Source organism: Opisthocomus hoazin, chromosome 4 (genome assembly GCF_030867145.1).
Source record: "Opisthocomus hoazin isolate bOpiHoa1 chromosome 4, bOpiHoa1.hap1, whole genome shotgun sequence".
In the NCBI taxonomy this organism is placed as follows: domain Eukaryota; kingdom Metazoa; phylum Chordata; class Aves; order Opisthocomiformes; family Opisthocomidae; genus Opisthocomus; species Opisthocomus hoazin.
The window spans coordinates 59,305,794-59,330,148 of record NC_134417.1 but is presented as its reverse complement, the minus strand read 5'-3'; the positions used below and the strand labels follow the sequence as shown (position 1 = coordinate 59,330,148).

General features: G+C 41.0%; 1 pseudogene; it reads left to right on the top strand.

The window, feature by feature from the left end:
- The first annotated feature begins 1,777 nt into the window (after positions 1 to 1,777).
- Positions 1,778 to 24,351, top strand: LOC142361103 (dynein axonemal heavy chain 11-like; annotated as a pseudogene).
- The last annotated feature ends 4 nt before the right edge of the window (positions 24,352 to 24,355 follow it).

The following is a 24,355-nucleotide window of genomic DNA, read 5'->3' as shown; positions in this document are numbered from 1 at the left end:
TCTGTGTTGAAGCTTTCGAACAAACTCTTGCTGAACTGCACTGTTAGAAGACCTTCTTCTTTGATGAATATTTCAGACAAGATTTGAAGAAACAGAAGGATTATCAGAAAAGAATACGGCAAATAAAACTCAAGGACAATTTATGTCAGTCACCGAGGTTACAGAAGTTATCAGTAAGATACTTAGGGTTAATCTTTAGGATTTTTAGCCCTCATTTAATGGTAGAATTATTTTATTTTCCTTAAAGATTATTGCACTTGGTTTCCCTCCAAGGACATGGGGAAATACTTGCCTTCAACAGACAGATGGGTGGATGGACGGATGGATAGATAGGTAGGTAGATAGATAGATAAGACTTTTTCACCAGTGCCCATTTAAGTTTGTAGACTACTCTGGATGTAACCGAAGAGGGAGGTTGGTTTGTCTGTGGGGAAGCCTTGAGAAACCTCTGCACTTATACCAGGACAGCTGTTTTCTGTGCTGATCTCTGATCCCAGAAAAGAGAAGTAGATCAAGCCCGGCAGTGAGGAGATCAGTGGCTCCGAAGAGCAAGCGAAGTTGAAAGAAAAGACTTCTCTTGCTGTTTCCTTGAGAGAGGTGGAAAGTGCTCTAAAAGTTGGTTACGTGCTAAATGTCGACCAAATGAAGCATGAAAAGCAAACGGATGGCACTGGCGGGAGAGCCAAGCTCCCAGCCCTAGCAACAGTGCTGAGCTCCGGCCGGCCCCTGCAGAGGGGGAAGTAATCCCCTTTCCTAACAATGTGAGGACAAAGGTGCTCACAGAGAAGAAACTAGGGGAAGAAATGTAGTGTCCCTGGTGCTGCAGAAGAATGAGAGAAAAATTCATGAAGGAGCACTATGGCTTCTTGCACAAAGTGAGCAGGCAAGCCAGCTGTAAAGGCCTGTCGGCCAGCAGCCTGGCAGGCGGTGGATTGCTGTCGCTAGGCGTTACGTCGCTGTCTGTGCTTAACTTGCGGGAGAGCTTTACATGCAGCAGAGGAGAGCTCTGTGCAGCCAGAGCTCTTCCCACCTACAGTTACTGGTTTCTAGGGTGCATTGGTAATAGGGCTTAACTCATAGTCAGCAGTTTATTTTTGCTAGATGCAACCTGGTTTTCTTGAAAAAAACTCCGTGGTCGCAGAGGTCTGCTAGCTGCCTGTCTCACAAGCATGCATGTAGTTTATGAGGGTATCGTTGCGTTTAGTCACTTGGGGAAAACAACTTTTTCTGAGATGAGTGACCATCTGCAGAGATGCCCTACGGTTTGGCTGACCAGCAAGTTCCCTGACCCCACCGTGGGCTGATAGAGAAACGAGAAGCCTCTGAGGACCAAACAGAAGAAACCTTGGAGAGAAACCCACTGCACACCACAGAAAACTGGCTTTCTTTGCAGCTGACAGAAGGGGTGTTTTTCCCAAACATCTACAGATTTTTTGCTTTCACTGGGTTGAAAACATGTATTCTGCAAATACCTGTGTTTTGTTTGTGCTCGGTCAGATACAAGTCACCAGCTCGAGCAGCTGTGAAGTTGCAAAGGCAAACACTGGGGACCTGTTTCTTCATCCTTTTGCAAAAGGCAAACCAAGGAGCAGTTTTAAATCGCGATAGGAAATATGTATTATGCAGGGAGCATGACTTCAGAAAGCAGCTGTCCTCACGCTGCTCCTTCAGATGCAGTCGCTTTTCTCATGACCTGAACTTTAACCAAGAACTGCCCAAACGCAGTCGTGACAGCCGCGACCCTTCCTCGCATCCTTGTGTGGGAGCAGGGCCGAGCATGACGTGTCCTGTGGGACCCGAGTGGGACCAGGGCCTTGTGCCCGGTTTTATTGCTGACAGCGGCCGTCTGACGGGCTGTCCCGGGGCGGGCAGCGAACCGGTGGGTGATTCCTGGCAGCTCTGTGGGCGTTTGCGAGGGGGGATGCTGAGACAGGGACCCACCTCACGCATTCCCGGAGGCGGCGGCGTGATGATGATGATGATGAAGTGTCGCAGCGTAAGGACCCGACGCTGTAAACGATCACGAATTCCTCCACACCCGGCCGCGCCGCCCCTCCGGCGGGGGGGGCTCCGCCGCCCGCCCCCGCGGCTGCCGCAGCTGGCGGCCGGGCCGTGCCCGCTCCGGCGGCGGGGGGGAGCGGGGAGGCGCGGGACGGCCCCCCCGGGCCCCGGCGGCTCGGGTGGCGGCGGGGGGCCGGGGGCCGCCAGCCCCAGGGAGACCGGGACGCGGTGAGCACCAGGCGGGGAATAAACGGCCGCGGCGGGGGAGCGGAGTGGAGCAGCGGTCGGAGCCCTCGCCGCAAGCTCCGCGGGTCGGTCCCGGTGCCGGTCCCTAAAGCCCCCTCCCCGGCAGATCCCCCCCTGCGGGGCGGGGGAGCGCGGCGGGGTGGTGGTGGGCTTTCTGCAGGGCACTCGGAAGGTTTGGTCGTTCCCCGCCCGGGGTGAGTAGCGGGAGAAGGCAGAGGGTTTGTGTCGCCTTGCTGCAGTTCCGAGGGCTGCGTCATTTCGGGAAGTCGGCAGCGCGTCGCGACCGGCGGTGGGGACGGTGAGAATGTAGCCTCTCGGCGAAATTTAGCTTCAGCCCGGAAAAAAAAAGTTGTTGTTGTTCTTTGTTGTTGTTTTTTTTTTTTGGAGGGGATGGGGGATCCGCAAAACCTGAAGGTGATTCCAAACTCTTGGTTTGGCCAGCAGGCGCAAAACATTAACGGTTCGCATTACGTGCTTCACCGTGAGGCTGCGCTTGGATCTCTTCTTAAATCAGCTGAATACGCTTTAAGAACAGTTTAACTTTGTGATAGAAAAGAATGAGTAGAAATGCTGACGCTTTACAGTGCCAGTCTTCCTCCCATCCTCTCCTTCCTCCTCCTCCCGCGAATGTATGTGGTTTTGAAGATCTGTTGTGCTATTTCCTTTGACAAAGGACACGATTTCTCCTCTGCTCTACTGGCTCTGTGGCATCTGTCTTGAGAACTGGAAATATGAGAACTGTGTAAAGCTTGGTCCCGGTTTCAGTGCTTTGTGGCGAATGAGTTGTTTTCATGAATGCAGTGTCCAACTGGAGAATCTGTGAAGACTTTAGCTGTGCACAGCGTAGCTCCCCTTCTCCTCCCCCCCCCCCCCCCCCCCCTCCTTCTACCAATGAAGTTACACTTGTGCTACGGCCAGGACTCTTGCTGTTTCCTACCTCAAGTTGCTGATCTATGCCAGGAGCATGCTGAGCTTCTCGGGGGGGATTACCCCTCTGCTGAGGAGCTGCCTCAGTCTCTCTTAGCCCTCTGCCTGATAGCATTCCGTGGGCTGCAACCTAACCATAAGGGTCACTTAGTGCTGTCTGTGCTTGTTGGTGAACTTATCTCTTGTCAGCGTGGTCCCAGGCTGCACCCAGTTCAGCCTGTACTCAGTTGTGGCTTTTAACTTCTCCAGATAGGTTAAAAGTATTTTGCTTCAATGAAAATTCAGGTTCTGTATTTCTGAGCAACCAGTGAAATTCACTGTAACTTGCACGGATGCGAAGTCATGCAATACAGAGCCCTGGCAAACAAGATTTTGAAAAGTTAATTTTTGGACATGAATACATAATTTATGGTGGGATTACACTGTTGGAAATACTCTTTTGGTTCCCACTAACTTAAGAAGGAGTCGTGTATAAAGAGGTCTGTGGCTGTCTCATCTCATGTCCTAAGGTGCAGCCTCAGCGGTCTCTGGAAGTGTGACCCTGATTCTGTACCTGTTTGTTAGCTACAAAGCAGATTCTCTGGAAGATGAGTATATACAGCTATTTGGCAGAGTAGAGTAAGGATGACTGAATGCCATTCTGTATATTGAAATATGGCACCTAGGAAAGGTGTTCTGGGAATAACCGGAAATATTTAATTTTGAAGTGTAGCTGAGTCTATGTGAATGTCTTAAAGAAAAAGTACAGAGAGACTGTAATCCAGATCAAACTCCTACCTTTGCAATAAAAAATCCCTTAAAATTGCATTTGAAGCTCTACTTTAAACTGATGGTGGATCTACGCTTGGTACAAAAAGGCAATGTAATGCATGTAAAAATGTTGTGCTGTTCTTTCCAGGTCCTGAGTCACACCTGTGGTCCTGACCCTGATTATATGAGACTCTTTCCCAAAATTTTGAAAAGCGTTGGCTCCTCAAGATAACATATTTTTAAATGGAAACACTCTACTTCTGAGTAAAGTTTTGTAATTACAGATCCAGGATCAAATTTTGGGCTCAGGAAAAGACCAATATTCAGTGGTTCATGTGCATAGTTGGGATGAGGGAAACCCAAGTTCAAGACCAGGGCAGCCGAACAGGTTTCACAGAGCAGTTTTAGTTGTTGATCCTGCATTTCTGTGAAAAATTGATGTTTCAAGAAGTTAATAAATGTGTGTATAAATATCAATGGCAATGACAAAAAGAATAGTTTTCATCTTCTTGTCTTTTAGCACTTTGTTAGCAGCATTCACATTGCAGGCTGGTCATTATCTCAGCAGTCTGATCTTGAGAGACAGCGGTTATGAGCAGGGGCAGGGACAGAACCGCAACTCTCCTGCTGAGCAGGAAATCTCTTCCTCATTGAAGCCCATGACAAAAGTCCCGTCAGCTTCAAAGGAGAAGGATTTCAAGCACAGCAACCTGAATGCATCTGAAATCCACTGTTGGGCAGTTTGGAAAGGTCAAGGTGTTTTGAAAGATTAGTAAGGAAGAGAAAAAGACTAAGAGCAAATTGTGACTGGCATAAAGAAAAGAGAAGAGGAAGTTGACAACCAAGTTCACCGTTCATTGCTAAATCTCTGTTTGTTGAGGAAGCTGATTTTTGTGAAACCTGATACAGGCATTCAGCTGTTTTAGGTATTTCTGCTTAAAATGAAAATGGGATTATTTCTCCTTTGGTTTGGTGTTATGGAAACAAATTTCTAAGATTTAGTTGTCACAAACGGTATCTGGAGAACTATTGTGGCTGTTTACTGAACTACCATATTCTGCAGAGAGAAGCAAAAAATTTCCCAGCGGTAGCACCTGAGAAAGTTTTTAACTTAAAAATCTCATAACTTCCAGTCTCCATCTGTCGCTCAACTGTGCTACAAAAAAAATAGTCTTCAGCAAAAAGTGCTTTAAAAATTGATTTTAAAATTAAACTCTTTTAAAACCCTTTGCAAAGGAGAGACTGAATGAGAAATGAAGGTTTTGAGATTTTGACACGAATTTAGTACTTGCTCAGTATAGAAACAAGGAGTTTCATTCATAGCCTCGATATTTAAATCTAATCTCCAAACTCCAGTGACATCTCATACCCTGACTTTATTGTTCAACAAAGGAAAAATAAACCCTCAAAATGTCCGGTTTGCTCCTCTTTTCCATACTGGAGCAAACTTCAGTCCCATCAGATTTATGAAGCTCGGGACGTTTGAGGGATTTATTATGTGAAGGGAGAATAACTTCCTTCATAGAGACACAAGTGAACTCATTAAATTAATGTCTGCCTTATGAATCTCTAGGGAGGATACCAGCGGTGTAAGGTACGCCTTCTTCATGCGCGAGATGGGAACCAGCCGGAGTGAGAGATCCCAGGAAGGCTTTTGGGAGGGGAGGATCTGCTGCCGTGGGGCTGGAGCGGGAGCTTCCCAGCGCTGAAGCAACCATTTGTTGCTGTATCAGGGGCTAGTAAATTAGGCCTCGGGAGAGGAGTGATGGTTAAAACAGGTGAACAGTAGCACTGTGCTGCTCATCCTAGCTTCTCTAGCTCATATTTTGCTCGCTTGCTTACCTGTCACAGTTGGGTAATAATTGTGAAGCAACAGGTATGCTGAGGCTTCTCCTGTGCTGTTCATGTCCTCACTGTTGAAACAAGCAAAACTGAACCCTACAAGTGAACCTCGAGTTTGTAACTACTTGTGCAAGAGCAGACTTGCATCAGTATTTTCGTTATTGCTTCCCTTTCTGTCATTTTTCGGGTTCTTGTTTGTAAATCACTCTGGCACGGACGGGAGTAAATTGGACACGATATGGATGTAGCTGCACATCTTTAGCTGCACTCAGCCCTAAAACTGAGTTCATAGCAAGGGTCCATCTCCCTGAATTCTGTAACTCAATGGTTACTTGTTGATTTTGATGTTTGGCAATAATATACTTTGAGCCTTGTGAGGGCCTGAAGTGACTGAAGTCCATACACCCATGAAGACATTCCTCCAGGAAGCTCACTTGGGTTAATGGTGTGAAGTTTTAAGTAATTTTTCTATGGCTCGGGCCTGATTCAGCAAAGTACTTTGATTTGAGCATGTGCTTAATTTGAAGTGTCATGACAAATAGTAACGTACTTCAAGTTCCTACATGCTGTCCTGAGCAGAACTCTGTACTGACATGGTTTAAGAAACAATGTGGAGAAAAGTTAGGAAGTGTTTATGTAGTGAAAGAAGATAAAGGATTTAACATAAATGAGTGAACTGGAACAAAATTCATAATTAGCATTATGCATTTGCATTAGAGAAAAAATATCTTTTCAAAGGATATCACAGGTGCCTATTTCTAGGAACGAATTTTAAATATGAGCTTATATCCTGCAAGTAAACTGGCTTTAAATGGTATGTATTGGTGGCTATTAAACCATGGAAAGGAGGGTTTGTGCTACTAACAGGATTTGTTTCTCCTGTCAGGAAAATACTGGGTATAGGGGATATAGAACTCTGCCTGCTCCCTTCTCCCCCTACTCACAATCTTTCTATTTTCCGAGGGAAAGAGGAGAGAGATAATAAAAGTGGTGTAAACATCTTCAGCTTTTCTGAAGCTGCTCAGTATTCATTTTCAGCTGAGTGAAAAGTAATGCTGTCCCAAAACACAATTTCCATGTACAGTATAATTTGTCTGAGATTCAAGTACATATTTATGTTGATAGAAAAAGAAAATATAAAGCTCACTTTGATTCAAATAGTCAGGAGTTTGATAAGTACGCCTTGGGTAAGCTTGTTCTTCTCAGGTTTAATGAAGCAGTGTGCAGTATGTCACCAGTAGCCAAGTTACTGTTATTACTGGTTTGTAATGTTACTTCTCCCGCTTCGCCTCCAGGTGTTAGTGCCTATTCTAAGCAATAAGGAAAACCATACATCCTGGCCAGGTTGCATTTCCCAGGATATGGAGCATCCTGTGGAAATCATGAAAAATAAAACACAAATTATGAAAGGACTGATGTCAGGAGAAACTCATCTTCCCATTCCCACAGTTGCAGCAAAGACTGACTTGTATCAAATATATGCTGAAAATAACTAAGGAAGGACTGTTGTGTGACCTATGCAACACAGGAGAGGAAAAAAAAGTAAAAAAAAAAAAGAGCTCCTTTTGGTGTTTTTTAGGCTCAGGTGTAACCTGGTAGTAAATTGCATTAATGAGGAAGTAATTAAATAGTGTTCCAAAGATAATATTTTTATTACTTCATTCTTCTAAGCATTAAAACGTAATGTATTTTGTATGCAACTAATATGTTTTAAATGGTGTAATTGCTCTGTCATGAAAACATGAATTTCCATAAATGTGTACTTTGGGTTTATTAATTTTCAAAGGCAAGATTTAAGCTGTCTGTAGAGTCACCAGGATTTGGAATCCCGTGAAGTTATGCTTCCAGAGTACAAAATACGGTTATTCTGTTGAATTACCTTTTCAATGTGTTTCCCATAGATTGCACTACTCTGTTGCCTTGAGTGTTTAATGTGAACTGAACTCTTGTCATAAAAGGCATCTCGTATAATCTTAAAAGATGGCATCAAAAAGGAGCATAGCACTAATCATTGGGATGTGCATTTATTATCTGTAGAAACAGCAATAATATGAGCTGTATCCCAGAGAACTCACAGTTTAAGTAAACCAGAGGTTTGATTTCAGTTTAGGACTGACTGTGTACAGAGGTGACTGATAATCAGTTGTTGGAGAAGTGAAGATTTATGATCCTGTCAATAATAAACGATTTTGAAGGCCCTGGTCAGGGTCAGCTCCTTGCTGTGTGTCATGGCAGTGAGGCAGGCGGGCCAGGCACAATAGTGTGAGCAAGTATGGAGTGAAAACTGAGGCAGAACAGATGAATTAGCTTGATTGAAGGGGAAAAAATAGACTGTGAAAGGGAGCATGGAAGCTGTAATGTTCCATTAATATTTTATTAAAATGCTTCCCTGTGTATTGTTAGTTCCTCTTTTTGTAAACATTGGCAAATAATAATGTAATAAATATATATTAAATAAAATCCATTTAATATTTATGTTAACTATCAGCATTCATTCAAACACCAAATTACCATATAACTTACTTATTAGAAAATTAAACAGTAAAATGCAGATTTTTCACATCTGGAATAATTGTAAGGAACTGTTCAAAGGGTATGCTGCCAATAATGTCTGAGAGGGTGTTTGGCCATGGTTTTGATTTCTAAATACATGTAAGAGTGTGATCTGTGTCTTCATAAGCAGCCTTTTTAGCTCTGTCTTCAGGGGCTTTTTTATGATTTTTTTCTCTGATCAGAGCTAAATTCCAAATTTCAGGGTTATTCATCCTTAAACATAAAGGGGAGTGAAGGGAAAAGAGCTCTGTACTACTACAGTACAGTACTTGCTTTGAAATTCATGGGCTCTTTTGTGTTTTGCAGACAAGATCCTAATTCCAGGGCAGTACTACATGCCATAGAATCAGTGGTTATTGAGTGTTCACATCAGATTAATGACACTGTGGATAAGGATTCTGCCAAACCTCTGCTGCGTGGTCTGCATCCAGACCCCCAAACTGAGCTGAACTTCTGGACAACGAGAAAAGACAATCTGTTATATATAAATTATCAAGTAAGTGATTTCAGATGTTATTGTAAACATCAAGGAGAACTTTCTTTGCATTTGCCTCTCCCCATCCACTCTGAAAAATGAGACACCAAAATGATTTTTTGTTGTTTTATTTTTGCAAATAGCTTGGAGCCATTTCCCAAAGTAATCAGAGTTTGCACAAGTTACCAAATTAAAACAGAATTAAACATTAGAGGACTGTGAAAATTAGTGATGAAGGGCTATATAACTGTGAGGAATTCTGTTGTTCTTGTCTATCTTTTCTAAATTTCTTTCCATGACATTTCTCAAACTCTGGAGAAAATTAGGTGAAGAACAACGTTTATACTCAGGAAATTATTACCAAATTTGGCTATGAAACAGATACTATTGTTTAATAAAATAACCATAGCTTGTTACAAGTGAAACAGCTCTTTTTAATTGAAAAAAAAGATATGCAGGATTATTTACTTTCCAAATAAGAAACGTTTTTGGGAGCTGTGTTTAATCCTCTGCTTCATTCGTGCTTATTATTAGTGATGTTGCGATGTCAGGTAAGCGAACACTGTGAAGAGCCCAGTTCGTTCCCCACTGAAAGCTTCTGGGGTCTTTCCATGGATTTCAGCTGGCACGGATCAGCCTTTATCTGCCAGTAGGCTTGAGTCTTATTTATTCATTGATTCTCTGAGTGCAATTGTAAGTTGCTTGAGTTCTGCCTGCTACTCTTTCTGCTCTTTTGACAGGCGACCATGATCTTTAATTGCTTGCTTTCTCCTCTGTTAAATTATAGCTTCGGAGTCCTGTTGTTCAAAAAATGATCAAGATCTTAAAAACCAAAGAAAGCAGCTATTATCCTCCTTCTCAGGACATTTTCAGGGAAGTAGAAGATGGTAAGGGTAGAGTGAATGAGATGTATATTTTGTCTGTGTTTATATGTATGTGTTACAGAACAATCTATAATTTGTTTTGACATAGGGGTGTAAGTCATGATGGTGAGATATATCAGGGCAGCAGGGGCATACACGTTAAATCAAGCTCCTTTGTGAGCTGAGCTGGCTCATTATATGGGGTTTTTTTTGAACTTTATGTGGATACTTTTCCTGTCATAAAAATAGGTGAGAGCTATAGCAGTAGCAAAATCAATTAGCACGTACATTTTTTCAGCATCGTTTTTGATTCTTTAGCTGCAGTAAATCTGTTGATAGATAAATTCTACTGCTAAAAGACATTAAACAACCAGTTAGCAATGAAGAAATATTTGGCTAATATACTACTTTGTATATAAAATTAAACTTTAATGGAATATAATAAAGTACCAGCTTCTGTAATGTTATTCAGCTTAGGAGATACTAGCTCTGCAAATAGCTTACACTCACAAGTATTGTCTTGCCTATTCTACTTATAGTTAAAGATCACTGTTAAAATTTTGAAGTAAAACCTTAAAATATTCACATGTTTACTTTTTGTTGTTGTTGTCATCGTTGTTTAATCCCAGTATTAAAATTCTGATTTCTTGATGGGGGCAATAATTTTGTATTAGTGGATTGAAATACATTTAAGCTGTTTTTCTGTTGATCTGTGACTAGAAGAATGGATTGAAATCTCTGTAGTTCATCAGGTGCTTTAGTTAGCAAATAGTCTACAGTGACAGAGTGCAAAAATTTTCATGTCTCTTTTGAACTTTTGAGGCCAGAGATGTGTGGAGTACTTGCCAGGCAATGGAAAGACATCATTCTCCAGGACCTTGCCACCCATAGAGGCTGATGTTGCTCTACAGCTTTCACTTTAATAGAAGTTTTGAGCAGTAAAAGGACAGACTTCATCCACGTTGAACAAAGCCCAAACCTAACTGCTTGTATGAGTCTGAATCCTTCCCCACGTCATCCCATGCCAGCAGCAGCCCAGAGCATGCCTGGTGTGCCTTCTGCTGAAAGGCAAAACAGCACAAATTTCTACAGTCTATGAAAAGAAATAATTTGTCATTGTTTGTTAAATAGCCAGCCTGAAGACAACGCGGAGTCCTCTTCCCCTTTGATGAAAAATGCCAAGCCGTTGAACGTACCACTGGAAGGTGCAGTGGAGCACACAGCCCGTTCCAGAATGCCAAGATGCACTTTGCCTCTTGGTGCCAGATTAATCAAGAGTACTAACTCATTTCACCTCTTGTGATCGGACCTGGCCTGTCCAACTTTAAAATGGTTGCAGACTTCAGAATTTTTTTCTTTCATTCCAAGGTAGAATTTCACATTTCTGTGACCTAGGCATCTGCAGTCATTCCTGCTACTTTGGCTGTAATGTGCCACTAAAGCCTACATATCTTTCTCTTTTAAATAGGTACAGGATAACTTTGCATTCTTCATCGAGGCTAGGTTAATTTGGAAGTGATCATCTCTTAAGCTGCAGCATTTTTCCCTTTTGTATTTTTACAGCACTTGTAGAAGCCCAAGATACTGATCTGTATCTGAGATCACTGGAAAAATACATTCAGATCTTTCAGGAGATGGAATTCCCAAAGATCCATAATTTAATCCCACCTTTATTTCACACCATCTGCCTGATGTGGAGCCACTCCGAGTTCTACAGCATGCCTGCATGAATAGTAGTTCTGCTGCAGCAATTTTGCAATCTGCTTATTGACCAGGTAGCTTCAAGTCAGGGTAGTAAACCACAGAAGTACATAATAAATAAATGTTAGTTGTTATGCAGTACATCAATAACAAAGACATGGATTTAATCTGTCTGTTAGTTGTCTGATAAACACCATAATTGCATTATAGATATTTTCAGCCAGTGTTAGATCATTAAATTTGAAGTTCAACTGAAAAATTAGTCGTCAACTGCACCATTCGCATACTGTGTGTTTAAGAAGGAAATGTGTTTCTTGTCTAGTGTAAGAAAACTGTTCTTCAGAAACCTTATAACCTTTTCAGGTTGGGTTCTTGCTCCTTACCCCCTTGCTGTTGGTATAAGTTTGCTGCCTCTTTTCTTACCATGTTTCTAGGTAGGCATTTCCTTTCATGGACTGAAAAATGCTGGTAAGAGCTACGCAAATCAGGAAAATAGGGGTTTTGCAAACAAGCTGTGAATGAGCTGCCTTGATGCATGTTCTGTCCGCCTGTCATCAATAAGCTTTCCCCATGATTCCACTGAAACCCATTATTTTGGTGGGAGTATGAGAGCTTCTGCATGTTGGCAAGCAAAGCCGCTCTGTATGATTCGCTGTTCTGGAGGCACTAATGCTGGTCATGAAACAGGAAAATCCTCTTCAAAACCAGGCTGTTGTACTTTCTAGATGGCCCCCACCACAATCCTCCCTTAGGAGCAGCAGGCAGGCAGCCTCCCTGACTTCCCCTGACTGAGGGGACAAGTATGCAGCTTCCAGGGTGACCTGTGATCAGGCAACGAGAGAAGAGACCAAATTCTGTTTTCCTGCAAAAGAAAATGGCCTCAAGTTGCATCAGGGAAGGTTCAGATTGGATATTAGGACAAATTTCTTTACTGAAAGAGTGGTCAGGCATTGGAATAGGCTGCCCAGGGAAATGGTGGAGTCACCGTCCCTGGAGGTGTTCAAAAAACATGTAGATATGGCACTTCAGGACATGGTGTAGCACGCATGGTGGTGTTGGTTTGACAGTTGGACTTGATGACCTTAGAGATCTTTTCAAACCTTAATGATTCTGTGATCCTATGAAACACCTCCCGGGCCATGCTTACAGAAGTAGGAGGAGGCTTGGCAGGGCTGTCGCTGAATAGGAGCCCCCTGAGAGCACCTGGAGGAGTAAATCCGCTTTCTCTGTTACAGGCTTACAGCAGTATCGAAGTGATGAGCAGGTACAGCATACTTCACTCTTTTTCAGGGGAAAAAATTGTGGCGTGAACATCTGTGCACTGGAGAAGTCCTCTCTCTGGCAGGATGGGAACTGATTGCTTACATTTGTGCTTAGATTTTTCTTAGATTTTGGAAGGAAACTTGATCTGAAAAAATAATTGTTTCCCATGTCACGCAGCACTAAGCTGTCAGATCTCCTGTTTATTTTTACTTTGTCAAACAACTGTTATATATTGCAAAGCCCTGTTTGCCACTCTTTTGACTTTGCACCATCTCCTTCCTCATGTGTTTAAGCTGGACATTAACAGGCTAACATAAAATTTTCATTGAAATTAATCTGAATGCCTGGCAAATTATTGCTCTCTGTTAGAAGGCAAGCACTGATAAAGGACAGAGCCTGTGCATTCTGATCTCAGCCCAAAATAGCAGGTTATGAAGTGGTGCCAAAAGGTTTGGATGGAGCCATATATAATTCCTAGTTTGTAAGGCTGGGAGAAAAAAAGGGCAAGAAGTAGCTAGGAGGGGTGGCAATACGAAGCAGAATAATGTGGCAGGGGGGAAACGGAGTGACCTATGACCAGGAAAAGGTTTTAATTTCCCACACCTCTCCCCTGCCAACCCTACTTACATTGCATTAATTAAAGATATTAACATCATGTGTTTGATGTGAATCTGTAATAAATGTTAAGTTATACTAGTCTGGGATAAACCAACAAAGAAAGAACAGCAAAAGCCAACCTATAGTCCCGTCCGCATCCCTGCTCCCCCTCTCTGCCCAAACCTTACTACATGCAGACAGCGTTATCCATGGATCCTGGTTCTGTATTTCAGGTTATTCATGATACTGTCCAGAATTATACATTAGGCACATTTGTGTCCTAGGTTTGATTCTGGGTTTGGAGGAGGCACTATTCTACTAATTTACTAAATGAAAAAAACTAGGACTTGTGTTGGCACTTCCATGTGTGCTGGCACAACATACTCTGCATGAGAATTAGTGCCCGTGGGGTGCTAAGGAGCCATAGGAGTGCGATGGCAAACAGGTGAACACATTTCCCATATCACTTTTATTGGGGGGGGGGGGGGGGGGGGGGAAGTCTCTTTACTCTGTTGTTTCCTGCATGCTCACTGTTCTAAGGGTACTTAAGGGTCAGTCTAGCCAGAGGGGTTTGTAACAGGTTGAACATACTTTGGGAGCATCTCAAAAGTGAAGATTGTATTATGAGATGACTGAGAAACTAGAACATTTAAAGATAGCAATTTTAGAAGGTAATACATATTATTTTTGTGTTCATATATAAAGTAGAAAGTAACTTTATGATTTAAGTATGGCTGCATGTTAGAAAGCTACTTTTTAAAAGTTTTTCTTCTGCTGTGCATTTGTTTATATTCTAGTCTAGGTTGTATCTTTCACCAGAAAATCTTTTCAAAGGAGAGCCTGAAGAAGCATTGGAGCATTTGAAAATAGCTAGAATTACCTTAAAAGGCTTTAAGGAGTCATTCTTTACTCACAGAAACAGACTGGAGATTTACTTTGCCCATGGCAAGGAATTTAAACCATGAGATTTCAGATCCAAGATGCTGTTTTCCAGACTTGATATGTTCCTCAACTGCTTATTGAAGATTGAGGTATTATTTATAATCTATATTGCTGGATAAATATAGTATCTGAGAAATATGAGATATTCTCTGTTACACAGAGAGCAAGACTAAAGTTTCTAATATGCAGAATGCAAAATTACAGTGCATAGGAGGAGGTAGGGGTGTTGAACAGGATGCAAACATTGCATGCTGTGCAAGGAGCAAACTAGTATTAGCAGTAAGAAAAATGACAAACATGTTTCCTACATCCAGCCTTTCCCAGGATTTGGGAGATTGCTTGAGTAAAATGCTACTCTTTATATGCAGCCCAAGGCTGGAACATTCTCCTGAGCATGGCACCTGCATCTGTTTTTTTTTTCTGGGAACTAAGGAGGAGTCATCAGTTTATAGCTAGAAAAAATGTGGTGTTTTAGGCTAGTCCTTGCATGAGACTGAATACTCTTCACCTTCCCTTTTAAATGTGTGCCAACAAGCAAAGGAAGATTAAAAATCTGAGGTCAGGAGTGTAGAATATTTTTCTAATATTGTGATTAGGGTAGTTGTGTAGGATGGGAGCAGTCATAGGTTCTGGTTCCTGCTCCTGGGGCCTTTTTTTATGCTTTCCTGAGCCTGGAAGCAGTTATAGTAGGAGTCTAGACTGGCTGCTGATTAGGGTGCCCTTCTGGGAAGTGGGGGATGCACTCTTGGGATCTGAGCTGGGAAACGATGTACTTGAGCCCTGCAATTATTTAGCTAGTCTGCCTCTCCATCCTACCCCCTTAAAATACTGTCAGTGAGTAAGAAATCCAGTCTTACCGTGTCTGACAGTGCCTTCCAGAGCGGTCTCTGAAAGGGGTTTGGGGTGAAAGCATTGGCTCTTGGCTGTCCGTTGGCACACAGACAGGTTGAGGTGCTCAGGCAGGGGGAGCTCGTCACAGGTGCTTAGGAACAGTGTCCTGCACCCGCAGTTTTGCAAGCGTTGGCTGCTTGCACCCATACGTTCAGCCCTGACACAAGAACCGGCTCTTGCTGATGGTCTTGGTTCTCAACAGTAGGATGGTCCCTCAGAGAGCCCACCCCGCACGAGCAGGTCCCTTTGGGGTGAGGTGGCCACTAAGCCTTTGTAGATCCTAATGCTGAGCCTGGGGGTCTGCAGCCCTCTGCTCGGGGAACCCGCGACTGGTTTGCACCTGAAGAGAATTAGTGTTGCACATTTCTAAACATGCAAAGAACCAGTTATTTTCATCCCTTTGGGGCATAAAACAATTACTTCGTTCAAGTGAAATCAGAGACCATAGAAATTACTTTGGCAGGTGTTACAAAGGAGGTTAAAGTGGGTTCAATTTTACTCCTCTAAGAAAGTTTTATGTTTAATTTTCACAGCAATGTTTTGTGTTGTGATAATAAATCTTGTGCTTATACATGAGAGTATGTGTTTAGTAGTGCTTGCTCTATTTTATCTAGGCCTTTTTTAACTTAATCTGATAAATTTAAAATGGAGTTCAATTTGTATGTTCTATGGGACAACGCATTTTCACTTTTTTTTTAATCCTGTAAGTTCCTCAACCAGGATAAAGCCTTGCTGGAATTACCTGTTACTCCTCCACTATTTTTCATATTCATTATTTAAGATGGCACAGATTTTACCTTCTCATCCTGCCAAACGGGAAGAGAGAAGGTCGAAAGAGGAAAAGACCATCTCAAACATCAGGTTTGTTACTGTTTTTTTGTTGAGGAATACTGTTAACTAATTTTTATTTATTTGATCTAGGAAATTTTCGTTAACATATTGGAATTTCAAAAGCTGGAAAAGCTGGAGTGTGGTGGAATCAAGGGGAAAATTTTAAGTGAGCAGGTCTGCAGAATGAATGAAGAGTTTCTGGAAATCTGCAGTTTTCAGAAAAAGGACATACAATCCTTCAGATTACAGTAACATGGTAATATTGCACCCTGCACATAGGCATTTTTGCTGTTGTTTCCTTGTTTATTTAAAAGTGTGTGTGAACTTGGTAGTTGTAAAACTGGGAATTTTATAGTACTGAATGGAACTAGGCATGAAATAGGCTTCCAACACAGCTGGGTTTAGCATCTACCACTCGTTCTTTAAACAGAAGTACATTTTCTTAGGAAAAGACTTCTGGATGCTTTCTCGTGATCAGATCACTGAATTATTTAGAAGTGCCACATGTGGTGAAGCATTCAGGTGGCTCTCACCAAATAAATTTGAATGAATAAAATACATTTAAGTGAATAAAATAAATTTGGATAAAGTGAAACAAAATCGCCCACCAACAATGCCCAAAATTAAAAAAGAAAAAAAGGTTATTTAATCATTGGCATACAATATACAGGACAGACATTCAGTTCTGTAAGCTTTATTTCCTGAGTATTAGGATGTGATTTGTATTCAGTTTGGACTAGATGACTCACAGAGGTCCCTTCCAACCCCTGCCATTCTGTGATAAAAAGTCAGTTGTTTCTACTTGAAAAATAGAGAAGGTTTTAAAAATGTTGGTATCTAGCAAAATTTTGTGATAATAACTAAAATAATTCCTGACACTGTACTCACTAACAGCTGATAAAAGAGAAATAATATTTATTACTGTTCTTTTCACAGAAGAATTTTTTTTTGTCATTTTCAAGATTTTGGTGTTAGTTCATAGCTATAACTATCTGTAAACTTGCAAAATGGTGTTTTCTGAAGGTTTTAATCCACTTTTAATATAAATTCAAATAAAGACGTACCCGATCGTGTTATGTAGTTGGCTTTGCTGCCTGCTGGCTAGAGCACCCGGCTACCATCCAAGCAGACTCTGGTCCCAGCACACGGGATGCCTTCTGCCTTCGCGTTGGGCAGCCACGTGTGGGGACGAGAGGAGAGCAGAGCCAGGCTGCTCCGCCGGCCGCTCGCTGCTCCAGCTGGCACGGCTGGCCCAACGGCAGCCAAACTCGCTCTCCCTTTTCACCCTGCAGCTTTGTGGACCAGGGCACCATCTCTGAGAGCGGGGAGGTACTGATTAAATTCCTCTTGAAGCGAGGAGGCTGGAGAGGCCGGGTCTGTCCCCTCGCAGGCGTGTGCCCAGCCGGGGGAGGTAAGGCAGCAGCAGCAGGGGTGAGGCGGCCGCGGCTCCAGCCGCAGCTGCACATTTCGTGTGTACCCCGTGACGACTCTCTTCTTTGCCGTCTCGACCCAAAAGGTCGCCATCACAAGTGGGATTCAATCACCCCAAATAATCTGCACTAAAACCATGCTTTTTCTAATCTGTTTGCTGACTGAACTTCATTTAAATGAAATTATTCTTCTCTATTGGGTGATAAAATTTTTTTTTCCACACTTGCACCCACCCATTCCCCCCTCCAATCCTCAGGGCAGCTGGTTCTCCTAGCTGTGTCCTTGCCATTTCCCCATGCTCCTGACACCTGTGTACCCACAAGCTATACTGGGTTTGCATGGATTCAGACAATGAGGAGGGGGGCTCAGCCTCCTGGTGCTTTGCTGGCCTCTGGGAGCTCGGGCACGCTGCGTGGTCTTTTTAGCAGCACATTAAAGGAGTGAGAGTGCTGTGTGTGCAAGGAATACATATTTTGGGTAAAGTCTTATTTTAATAGACAAATTTTCTGAAACAGCCAAATCTCAAAGTTGTTATTATTAAAATAATATATAATGATATAATTATTAATGAAATATAGAAATTTACTGTTGTATTACATGTGGTAGAAAATATATTCTGTGTGTATGCACACTGATTTTTCTTGCAAATATGTGGCTTAATCTAGGTAGTTAAAAACCCAGAGGAATGTTCATAAACAAGCTTTGAACTAAATGAATGGCACAGGTTTAATTCATGCAGAAGCCTTGCAAATTTCTTAGCGTCTTTGGGGTAAAATCCTAGTAGTTCTGTAAAATCTATAGCAAAGCTTCCCATGTCTTAAGGTCAGGACTCACTATACTGTACTGCCAAATTTTATTGCTCCTGATAAAATCCCTTGTGAATCACACTAAATTCCTACTAATCCCTGCACAAAGCTACAAAGCTGCCTGAGGAAGGAGAAGTGAATGGTGGCAGAGACCTGCTGATGCTTTTTCTTTTTTTTGCCTTCTGAAGCAGCAGGATGCTCTGAAGCATCCTTGTCTGTGGGAGATGTGGTTTCAAGACACCCCTTCTCAGGTCTGTATGTAGTTTGCCTGGTTTTGCCTTTAACTCTATGGAGGATGCCCTGCATACTCTGTACATAAATGTAAAAGTTGGTGAGGCACTTGAATAACAGTTTTAAGGTGCTAGATAAACTACAGCAGTTATCATGTTTGGCCAGATGCAGATTGTAAGATGGTTTGAGCTGATCCATTTTTGAGGCAGTGAGTCCTTCCTTAGTGACTTGACTGACTTAGGACAAAAGCAACCTTGATAGCATGTTTCTGAACGATCATTCTGCATTGTAAGTTTGTTGACTTTCCAGCTTATTGCCAAGTAAAACATAGTCAAAGAGTATTAGTTTTCAAGTTTGAGCCACTCTTACGCATGTATGCAGGCTTGGTGTTGACAGAAGTACAAGTGGAATATCAAGCACCAATTGCTGTGCTGTTTTTACTGTCATCACTAAAATATTTTTTTTTCCACGTTCTTCAGAAAATATTTGCTTTTGGGTTTGACACTACTAATCAGGAGCTTTATCAAACAATAGCTGTCATCTTATGGTTATTTTGTCAGAAGCTTCAGGGTTCATGCTATTCAGTGTATGATACATGAATAGTGTCCACATATTTCCAAGCACAAGTTTTGCATGCTTATGAATAGGCAGTGTGCAGTGTGTGTTTGGTTAATGTGTGGATGGAATTGTCCAAAATCCAGAACAGAGCAATGGTCTGGTTTGTGGCGTGGCTGGAGGGTCTGACCCCGAAGAGGACCAAGGGATGCCTAGCTTTCAGGGCACAGATGTGGGCTTTTCAGACTGACTGTCTTAAATGGATTTTTGCTGTGTTAAATATATCTATATTTCAATACAGCCAGTCACAGAACTAAATCTAAATTTTTTATTCCCCATGGAGAAGTGTGTGTAGTTCATCCTTTCACGTGTTTTGGGTATATGTGTGTGGGTTTTGTGCAGTGTGTTTTTAAAAAAAAACCCAAACAAAAAACACATTAGTTGAGGGTGGAGGGGGTTAGAGAGGAAGAAGATTCTTAAATAAGCAAGTTAATTTGATATGCCTTTCCAAAGACGCTGGATTTTATTTAAATGTCCACCTTGGCTACTAGTACTTCTGTTTTTTTATTTATTTATCTTTCAAGTGGCTTGCAACAGAAAAGAGATGAGACTAAGCTGTAAAAAAAGGAATATTTTCTCAGAAATGGTCAACATTTAACGTATTTAACAGAGGAACAAGTGTAGCTTTATGTGTACATGTTACTGTTTGTGTTGCTAACAGGACAAAGCAGAAGGTGCTGGAGCTCACCCTTGCATGAACCTGCATTAACATGCACATGTATTTTCTGCTATGGTATTATTTTTCCAAAGGTCCACATCTGTGAACATGGTTAATTACCTTGAGTATTAAGAAAGTACAGCTGGGCTATTGAAAATGACTGTTGTGGTGCCTAATACATGCAGTAGCTACGGATTCTTAAGATAATCTAATTAAATGTAACAATGAGTCAGAGTCAAAAGATGATGTTTACTTAGTGAGTTGACTTCAAGTATTTGATTAGCTGAAGTTTGATGTTCATAATATCCTACTTAATGCTAATATGCAGAGATAATATGAGCTTGTAGAAACTTGTTGAGAAGTTCTTTGTTTAACGGGAGGGTTAACAGGGTAAAACAGCATAAAAGTAAGGAGTAATATTACCTGGCATAGATAGCTATCCCTCTTATCAAGCTTCCTAATAGTACATATACATATTGATCTTGCACTGGTACACATGCATATAGACCTTATGCTGTTATTTAAAAATAATCTGTATTGCTGAGCAAATGCTTCATTTGTTAACTCAGTTTCTGTAAAAACAAAACAAAACAAAACAAAACAAAAGCATGACTGTTAGATAGCATTGATCGTTGCTCTTCAATTAAAATAGTACTGGAAAACCTGAAATACAAAAATCTCAGAAGCTTGTTCAGTGACAGAGGCAAGCTATGTGTTTAGTGCAACCATATGCTGCCCATTAGCTTTTCTTCCCGCTGGAAAGACTTGCAGTTTATACTTTTTTTTTTTTTTTGAACACTACAGGAGTTTGATGATGATTTTACTGAATTTAAAAGCCAAAACCCTGGGTCTTGACAGATGTCTTGCCTCAGTTCTTTGTGTAGGATTTCATGACTGTTCAGGTTTAGAATCCATATTCAAAGTCAGTACCCATACACATGAAACTGTTCTTCATTTATTATTAGAACAATTTTGTGCATTGCTTAAATTGTTCTTGATATCTAGGCAAGCTATTTGTGAATTGACTGCCTTGGAATACTGACTAACCTGTATTTCCGATGCAGAATCAAAGAGTTCTTTGATTCTGTTCTCATTTTAATGATGTTCTGAATACAGGTTCCTTCCAGAATTTAACCCATAGCTAAGGCCTCATCTAAAATGTAATTCAAAGAAACAGAGAGATTCCCTGCTCACTAACACTCTGTATTTGCACTTGACTGCATGAGGCACGGAGAATCTCATGGCTGGCAGACGTGTCCAGGCTCTCCGTCCAGTGTAGCATATGGTTAGCCTGGGTAGTTGGAGCATGTTTCTGCAGTAGTATGTATTGTTCTTAAGCAGGAATGATTAAAATGCAAGATAGGGAACAACTGATCAGAAACAGTTCTTCAAAATGCGATTTAGGAGTTGTCATATGTAGAACCTCGGTAAGTGATGTCATGTTATTAAGAAAGAGGTAAGTAAGATGTTCAAATGGGTGGTGGTCCTGAAAGGCACAAGGAGAAATCTCAAATTTTAATCACCCTTAATGAGGTCTCCGATGGAGTATTGTGCCCAGATATAAGCATTACACTTCAGGAAAGAGGATCTGTTGATGGTCGTTGAGGCTGAAGAAGAAAAGACAGCAAGCACTTGATGATCTTAGAGGTCTTTTCCAACCTTAATGATTCTGTGAACAGGCATAAATCTTCAAATACATTCAAGATTTCTGCATACAGGAAGGAAATAGTCTGTTCTCTACATTCAGAACATAATGAACTTAATTTAAAGTGCAGAAGGTTCAAGTATGATGTCTGGGAAAACCACTTTATGCCAAGCGTAATGAGTCACTAGAATAGATTGCTAGGGGACGTGACAGGCTCTTCATTATTGAAAAATCCTTCTGTGAGGGCTAAAAAAAAATCTCTTGGAAATGGCATAGGTGTAGCAGACCTCATGTTGGGGCAGGAACACAGACAAATTACTCTTGAAGTCCCTTTTAGACATGTTTTTATGACATTGATACAACACACCCAAATTGTGTCAAAGTATTGCAAATTAGTTGTGGTAAGTATAAGTCAGTACTTCAGTACAAATTCTGAGTAAGTGAATTTTCCTTAGTTGCTGGCATTGTTAGCAGTTAAATAGGTATCTTGCATTTAATGCTGCCATTTACCTGGTTTCTTTCCAAACTTATTTTCTTACTGAATTCAGATAATACATACGGTATTAAATCTGTGCTTTCAAAAGGCAGATAACTTGTCTTAACTTTAAACATAGCGAGAAAAATGGAAGGTTATTTTTCCTCAGAGAATTCACTTCTGCTTGCCTCGTTTGGTAACTTTTTACAGCAGTAGGCTCTTATTTCCCCAGAAAACATTAACATACAATTAAGGCTTTGTATTTGTGTGAGACATTTGAGGAAGAGGCTAATGGCTTATGAGAGAGGATATGTCTGGAAAAAGGGGAAAAAACACACAGGTTAGAAAAGTGCGGGGTAGGATTTAGAAAGTATCTGGAGTGTGGGGTACATGCCTGGATCTGGCAATCCTAGTTTCATGCTTTCTAAGATCTAAGCTAACTTGTCATTCTTTAGCATTCTAGAATTCACCAGTTTAGCAGAATTTAGGAGCCTATTTGGAAATACGTAGTCTATTTATCAGCACACAGCACATATCAACAGTATAGCTTAGCACGGTTCAAATCCCTGTACTTCAGAAGCATTTTGGATGAGATTTCAAGTTGAGAGTATTACAGAAAGAGGACTCTAATGCTTACTTTGCTGTTTGTTTTCTCTTTTTTTTCTTCTTTATTTTCTTTTTAAGCTTTTAACCATCTTTGGAAGCTTTCTAAAAAAACCTGTCATCATGGGGATATTTAGCCCAAATTACAATAATTTATTGGAAATGTTTGATGAAGAACTGGATAACTGCAGGTGTATACATCATGAACACACTAAAAAGGTATTGCACAATGCAAAAATAAAAAGATTATTTTCTTGTTGGTTCATAATGGCTTAATTTCTGTTCTAATAAGCAGGTGGAAAAAGGGAATGAAATAATTAACAAAAAGTGCCAGTTACTTCAGGAAGCCTTAAATGGTCTAAAGTACTGAAGGAACGAATACAGACATTTTGGTCCTACTCCTCGTCTCTGTCTCACCTGTAAGTGTTCATAGTCACTGATTTAGTGGAAATTTAACAGCCTGGAAATAAGGCATCGCTAATCACTAAACAAGTGTGATCAGCATAATATGATCTCTTACTCAAGTAAATTTAAACATCCATGCCATACATGTTTACAGATTGAATTTTCTGATATATTCTGGAAAATTCCTGGTTCTGCATGGAAATGCACTGAATAGAGGTCTCAGAATGCCTTTTTAATAACTGTAAGAGGTTTGCTTGATGGTTGTTTAGATGAGTCAATAACTATCAAACCCAGGTATTTCTGTGCTTCAGGACAACGCTAACATATTGCACATAAACATTGTTGTTCTATGGTGACCTGACTTTCAAAGATACTTGTGGGGGAACCTAGACATCCAAGTTATTTGAAAATTGTGCCCCATCTCTCCCTCCTTTCCTGATCCCTCAACAAACATGCTTTCAGGTGCCAGCACAAAGGATGGAAAGCTCCTGTAAGAGTGTTAGACACACCTGGATTAAGTTATTGAGTAATAACAATTCCAGCTGTTGACCACTGACAGAGCTAGTAACATGCAAGGGGGGGGGTATAGCCTCTTTTTGCCCCAGAGTTTTAATTGTTCCCAGTGTTCTCACCTCTTGCTTTATGCATCTTTTTCCCTCTAGTTCAGTTTGGTAAAGCTATGGATCACTTAAAAATGACCAGCATCGACAGAGCTTCATCTAAAAACGAATAATGTGTGAAACTAAAACTTTTCACAAGAATTTGTTTGTGAATTGCTATCATTAAAAGAACATAACTGATTAGGTGTGGTTTTTTTCCTTGCAGAGTCTTAGAAAGTCCAGAAGCTGCTTTTATTTCTCAGCAATATGTGGAGTTGTTGAAATTCCTTGACCAATACGAAGATCAGACCTATTGTGAATGGAAGGTTCAGGTGGATGAAATTTGCCAGTGTAATTTAGACCAACCTCTAATTAAGCATAATCCCGAAAATAGCCTCCTGAGTGTGAAGTTTGACCCTAAGGTATGTAAGTATAATTGTAATTAAATGTGTGTCTGATGTTTCCCCCTGACTTTATATTCTAAAGAATGACAGTAATATTCTAGAGTATGAGTAAATCTTAAAATCTTAAATCTTACTTATTTTGTTGTCTATGTTTTCCAGTCAGGAAATGTAGTTGCCCTTTACCTGCTCAGGGGAGAGTTCTTACTTTGAACAGTAAAGAAGGTTACTACAGTAGTAAATGGTTTCCCCAGAGACACATGGAGAAATATAATAATGACAGTTACCTTTTACCCTGTAAAATGCAGTGGTTCTTTAAGTTATAAAACATTAAACAGCCTTTAAATCCCTATCCTTAATTTGCTGAATACTAATTAAAATGTCTCCTGTATACTTTCTTATATTCCAGTCATCAAAAAGGTATTCTAATGCCTTTATATCAGAGATTAAATGCAAAGCAAACAAAAAGTCATTGTGTTGAGGCTTCTGAAAGGATAAATAGAAGATAAACTCTTTTTTTCCTTCTTCTAGCTAATGGCTTTTATTGAGAGAGGTCAAGTATCTCTTGATGTTGAACCAGCCCAGTATTACAGATTCTGATTTA